The 6611-nt window shown below is 48.9% G+C and overlaps 1 long non-coding RNA gene across 1 annotated transcript; it reads left to right on the forward strand.

The window, feature by feature from the left end:
* Positions 1–677: 677 nt before the first annotated feature.
* Positions 678–3912, forward strand: LOC132249275 (uncharacterized). Its single transcript, XR_009460679.1, has 3 exons — positions 678–1057; positions 1986–2099; positions 2193–3912. It is a non-coding gene; the product is annotated as an uncharacterized LOC132249275 (long non-coding RNA).
* The last annotated feature ends 2699 nt before the right edge of the window (positions 3913–6611 follow it).

A 6611-nucleotide genomic window follows, 5' to 3' on the forward strand; every position in this document is an offset into this window, starting at 1 on the left:
GAAACAACAGCCTGGGCAGGAAGCACAAAGTAGGGAATGGAAAGTAGAGCAGCCAACTGGGGAGAGTAAAGGGATCAGAGTGGCACTCAGGGAGGGTGCCAGGCTAAATTGTGTCATGTCTGTGTAATTTCCTGTGCCTTTCACCTGTGCGCTGAGCCTGTGTGTTTTTTTCTGGCTTTGCCATCGCTTTAAGGAACAAACAGGTTTGGTAATGGAATAGACCTCGGTTTGCACCCCCAGGGGGTCTCTCCTGCCATGTCTTTGCTGGAAAATTACTTTTGATGGGAGGAAGATGGTCTATCCCATCCCCCTGGGTACCTTCCTCCAGGCGTTCCGGTTGTCCTTCCTGCTCAGGGCTCCACCTCCCCTACACCCTGCCTAAGGCCCACCACAGTGTTGTCTGGGACACCAGGGTTAGTATCACTCACCCATTTAGTGTCGTGGTCCCTTTTGAATTTACTCTGGTAGGACTGGGATGTTGATTTGACCGAGTTATTCTATGCCTTACCTTGCCTTATTTATGGGTCTTGTTGGTCCCAGCCTGTTGTATTCTCCAGCATCCTGCTCTTCACTCAAGCTTTGTACCTGTCGTACGTTGTTTGTCTGCTGGTCACTTCTCTATCTGGTTCTGTTGATATCCAATTTGTGCTAAGGACCTCCGATGTCTACAGAGTATCCTCTGATAAGCTGTCAAGCCGTCTTTGGCTCTGATGCTTTGAAGAGACCCCCTCCTGGGGTAGCCACCACATCCCTGAGCTGGGACTGCCTTCAGTGTCTCAGCCCTCCGGGCCAGTTGAGGACCTTGCTTCCGGTCCTCCCTGTTGATTCCCTGCCGGGCCTTTCCCAGCTGTGGGGTTCTGGCCAGTGAATTGGCTCCGGCATGCTCCTATGAAGCGTGACCATGATGACATGGGAGCCGATCCTGGCTCCTTCTGACTCCGCGCTTTTTTTTTTTCCCTCTTTCTTTGCCACAGTGGACAGGAACTCCGTAGTTTCACTTTCACTGCGCTCTGTTTCCAGTGCAGTGTCCCACCGGCTCCTCTCCCGTCGGACGGAGGTAAGTTTTTCCCACAGTCTGACAGAATGGTTGGCCCCAAAATATATTCAGTGTGGAAACGTCACATTATGATACAACAACATTCTATCTCATAATCCCCAAAAAGCAGTCAAAGCAATCACATTCTATAACCTCAAGTGCTTAACTCACTAGATCAGTGGTTCTCAACCTTGATAGACTCAAGGCAGCCCTCAGAAAGTGTCAGCTCATAGTTTTCACTTAATTTTTTACTACAGAAAAATAATAGACCAATTCTTCTCCTGCAAAAAACTCAGAGGGTGTGTCCAGATGAGCATGCATGCAGTTTGTAGCACCACAAACCCATCTGTGGTGCCACAAACTGCACATGGATTACATGCCTGTGTTCACCACGCAGCTAATTTAAAGTGCAGTGTTTTCTGACACCCGGAGATCCTGGCTTCAAAAATACCTGTGCCAAAAAAAAGTGGAGTGGTACACATAGCAGCAGCATGTGCCACCCAAAACTGGAGCCTGTCCATCCAGAGCCATGCTTTGGCTGCTGGCTAGATGCCGCATGCCAGGATCACTGCTGCTGCAGACCCAGGAGGTTTCCAGGACCCCAGATAAGGCTGCTGGGGCCAGCCTCTCCTGCCCCCTCCTCCCTGCCAAGGCAATTTGCTGTGCACCAGAGCACACATGCAGGGGCATTCCCTGGGAACAATTAACTGTCTCCAGGGAAACGCAGATCCCCACTCATAGGAACACACTCAGAAAGACCAAAACAGGTCAGGATGCTCTTAGCACTATGTATTTCTAGTGGGTTTATCTTGAATCATGTCTGCACACCTAATAATGCTGACATTGCATGGTACTTAGCAACACCCCTGAAAGGATCTCAAGACACCCTGGTTGAGATTCACCTCACTAGATAACTGCACAATTGCAAAATCACAATATTCCATTCCAGGAATACCTGGATTGACAATGCTATGGTGACTGTGTGGTGGACTTACCAATACAGCCTGGCACGCAGGGCTTGGAGAATCTTTGTTGTGACTGGTGAAGCCCATCCACCAATCAGGTAACTGCTGGGAAGGGGCTTGACCTGTCCCTGTGGGGGTGGGGTGGGCAGGGGTGAAGAGCCCTGGACCTGATTATAGCTTGCACTTTGCAGGTCCAATAGCACTCCAGGGGCAGAGCCTCCAGAGCGAATAAAAGGACAGCGTGTTCTGCATACAGCAGACACATCAAGGGACAGAGAAGAGGACGGGCAAAGAAGAGCTGGTGCGAGCTGGCCAGTGGGTGGAACCAGCGACGTGAAGTCCCTGAAGATGCCTCTTTGCAAGCGGGAGCAGTAAGCAGCTGTATTCCCAGCTCCACTGTGGGGAATGCGATGTCAGTGCATGGCTCAGTGCACAGAGCTCAGACTCTGGGAGCGGTTCGAGGCAGCTCAGGTCTGGAACCCCTGGTGTGAGGCCAGGGACCCCGATGCATGCAGTAGTGCATGGAGCCCAGACCCTGGGAGCTGCATGAGGCAGCTCAGATCTGCAACCCCCTGGTGCGAGGCTGGAAATCCAGAGCCGGTGGCAAGGCATGGCATGGCGTGGCACGGCACAGTCTGGCAGGACCCCGACACTGGGAGCCACTCAAGGTGGCTTGGGCCCACCCTTTCTTAGCACGTAGCCAGGACTCCCGTGCACACTTGTTGCACGGCTGGTCCCAGGTGGGGACCCAGGCCTCAGAGCCTCAGAACACAGCCCAAGCCCCCAGCTGCGAGTCCTTGGTGCACACAATGGTGCATGGGGCCACCTGGGGGTATCAGCCCAAAGAGAGCCTGTGGCCTGGGAGGCCCCGCATGTGAGGAGTGCCTCAGTTGAGGGGACGAGGACTACCCATTCATGCCCACTGAGTCATGAGTTGTTGTGGAAGGGATTCCCACAGGGGACGGGAGCTACCCCAGCTGTGAAACAGTTATCCTCGGGGAAGCTTGAGCTGAAGGAAGCTCCCAGGATCTGGAATTACCTTAGGGAGATGTCCCTGGGGCCCGCCACAGTCCTGGGGAGCACAGAGGGTTTCTCCTCCCCCTGCAGGCCAGAGCACAGCCTATGCCCCATGGTCTGTCTGGGCTGTGAGGTAATTATAGAATTGAGGCTGACCTGTTTTGAAGTATGTTATATTTTGTGACAGATCGACTTAAATGTTGGAAACATTTTTATCTATGTATTTGATAGTTCAATAAAGTATTAAATATAAACTTGCAAAGGGACTTTGCTGGGACCCCTTCCCGGATGGTTATATATAATTACCTGTACTTACCTGCATATATTTGTGTTTTGACTATTGTTTAATTGTATTTATATGTGGTCACCTGTACCTACCTGTTATTTGTCTATTTTAAATTAGCTTATTATCAACACATTGCTTGGGGCTACCTGAAGGGCTGTAATCTTTCAGCCTTTATCTGCAGGGCATAGTATTATGATAATTGTATATTTGTACATATATGTTTATTAATATTAATTTTCTTGATTTTTGCATATATTAATAAATCTGAATATAGATAAGCATCTCTTGTCCTGATCTGACTCTATAGGGAGCACAGGGATCTGGCCTGCATATTGCAGATCCCTCTCACACATTACTTGGGTGCACCCGGGTTACAACTGTAAAAATCTGTGCGAGGTACCAGAAAGGGAGAATGAAGACAGGTGGCAAACTTCTTTAAAATGATCGAGTTTTACACTAACATAAATGATGACAGAAGGGATGCCTGGTCAACTCCCAGGCTGTGAATACTTGCTTTCAGCTCACCCTATGGGATCTGCTGCTAGATTCTGCTCAACAAGCCCAGCCATTTATGAGTTCATGGAATAAAATACAAATTACATAAATAAATCCACTTCCTTAAGAACGCTGGGATTTAACTCACATAGCATAATTCTTGACAGGATTTGCAAAAGCATAGCTTCTTCACTTCTAAACATGAAAGAGAGTCTCTGACTCCATGAAAATAATGTAGTCACAAGTATGATGATCAAAGTATACTGTGAAGGCTTTGTATCCTGCTGAAAAGACAAAGAAAAAAAAATAAAACTCTTCAGAACCTCTCTCTCACAAAATTTGTCTTTTCTTTTTTATGACTTTCCTTGAAGCTTTTTCTACCCTCAGTCTCAATCACACTCTTCAGCTGATAAACACACCTACTGCTATTCAACTCCTGCATTTTTTCCAACAAGGCAGAAGATGAGCAGGAGCAAATGACAGTCGTGTTCTGGGTTTTTTAAAGCCCTCGAACTACTTGGTTATGTCCTTATCTTCTTTCTTGGGAAACTAATTAAATAAAGAGAGCTCCTCTGAGCAGTGCATCTGTGTAATCTTTAATGCACTTAGATGTGACAGAATAAAGGAAAGCTTTAGCACTGATAACCTCTAATGTTTTTTGAAAAGAACCTGTTTCTGGGAATTGTAACACAGTGGTCTTTTTAACAGCTGAGAAAGCACAACTCCCACTTCCAATGAAGTTTAATTGGTTGCAGCATGATTTAAATATTTTGTTTGTTACATCTGTGCTGTTCAAACAGTTGGACTTCAGTTAAATTGAAGAAACAAGTACTTAATTACTCATAGAGTTTCTCCAGATTTCTGCTGGTGTAGGGCCACTGATTTCATAGATTCATAGATTCATAGATTTGTAGATGTTAGGGTCGGAAGGGACCTCAATAGATCATTGAGTCTGACCCCCTGCATAGGCAGGAAAGAGTGCTGGGTCTAGATGACCCCAGCTAGATGCTTATCTAACCTCCTCTTGAAGACCCCCAGGGTAGGTGAGAGCACCACCTCCCTTAGGAGCCCGTTCCAGACCTTGGCCACTCGAACTGTGAAGAAGTTCTTCCTAATGTCCAATCTAAATCTGCTCTCTGCTAGCTTGTGGCCATTATTTCTTGTAAGCCCCGGGGGCGCCTAGGTGAATAAAACCTCACCAATTCCCTTCTGTGCCCCCGTGATGAACTTATAGGCAGCCACAAGGTCGCCTCTCAACGTTCTCTTGCAGAGGCTGAAAAGGTCCAGTTTCTCTAGTCTCTCCTCGTAGGGCTTGGTCTGCAGGCCCTTAACCATACGAGTGGCCCTTCTCTGGACCCTCTCCAGGTTATCTGCATCCCTCTTGAAATGTGGCGCCCAGGATTGCACGCAGTACTCCAGCTGCGGTCTGACCAGCGCCCGATAGAGGGGAAGTATCACCTCCTTGGATCTATTCGTCATGCATCTGCTGATGCACGATAAAGTGCCATTGGCTTTTCTGATGGCTTCGTCACACTGCCGGCTCATGTTCATCTTGGAGTCCACTAGGACTCCAAGATCCCTTTCCACTTCCGTGTCACCCAGCAGGTCATTCCCTAGGCTGTAGGTGTGCTGGACATTTTTCCTCCCTAGGTGCAGCACTTTGCATTTCTCCTTGTTGAACTGCATTCTGTTGTTTTCTGCCCACTTGTCCAACCTGTCCAGGTCTGCTTGCAGCTGTTCCCTGCCCTCCGGTGTGTCCACTTCTCCCCATAGCTTTGTGTCATCTGCAAACTTGGACAGAGTACATTTCACTCCCTCGTCCAAGTCACTGATGAAGACATTAAAGAGTATCGGTCCAAGGACCGAGCCCTGAGGGACCTCACTGCCCACACCCTTCCAGGTCAAAACCGACCCATCCACCACGACTCTCTGGGTGCGACCCTCCAGCCAATTCGCCACCCACCGGACTGTGTAGTCATCCAAGTCACAGCCTCTTAACTTGTTCACCAGTATGGGGTGGGATACCGTATCGAAGGTCTTCCTGAAGTCTAAATATACAACATCCACCCCTTCTCCTGTGTCCAGGCGTTTCGTAACCTGGTCATAAAAACAGACTAGATTAGTCAGGCATGATCTGCCTGCTACGAACCCATGCTGGTTTCCCCTCAGCATAATTTGTCCTGCTGGGCTCTCGCAAATGTGAGCCTTGATAATTTTTTCAAAGACTTTGCCAAGGATGGAGGTGAGACTGACTGGCCTATAGTTGCCTGGGTCCTCCTTCCTCCCCTTCTTGAAGATGGGAACCACATTGGCCCTTTTCCAGTCCTCCGGGACTTGGCCTGTGCGCCACGAGCATTCAAATATTCCCGCCAGTGGCTCTGCAATGATGTCGGCCAGTGCCTTCAGCACCCTCAGATGGAGCTCATCCGGGCCTGCCGACTTAAAGGCATCCAGTTCTTCCAAGTGACTCTGCACCATCTCAGGGTCTACGCATGGTAGTCTGGCGCCTTGCTGCTGCCTCGCTACAACCCCAGTGAGAGACTTGTCGTGCCCCTTGCTTAGGAACACTGAGGCAAAGAACTCTTTGAGGAGTTCAACCTTATCCCCCCTGTCTATCAGCAATTGCTTCTGCCCATTTAGCAGGGGTCCTATTCCTCCCTGGGCCTTCCTTTTACTCCCCATATATCTAAAAAACAATTTCTTGTCCTTTACTCGGGATGCCATCCTCAGCTCCATGGTAGCTTTGGCCCGTCTAACTGCCTCCCTACAAGCGCGAGCACAGGAGTTATATTCATCTTTGGTGATCTCTCCC

This window comes from Alligator mississippiensis, chromosome 3, assembly GCF_030867095.1.
Source record: "Alligator mississippiensis isolate rAllMis1 chromosome 3, rAllMis1, whole genome shotgun sequence".
NCBI lineage: Eukaryota > Metazoa > Chordata > Crocodylia > Alligatoridae > Alligator > Alligator mississippiensis.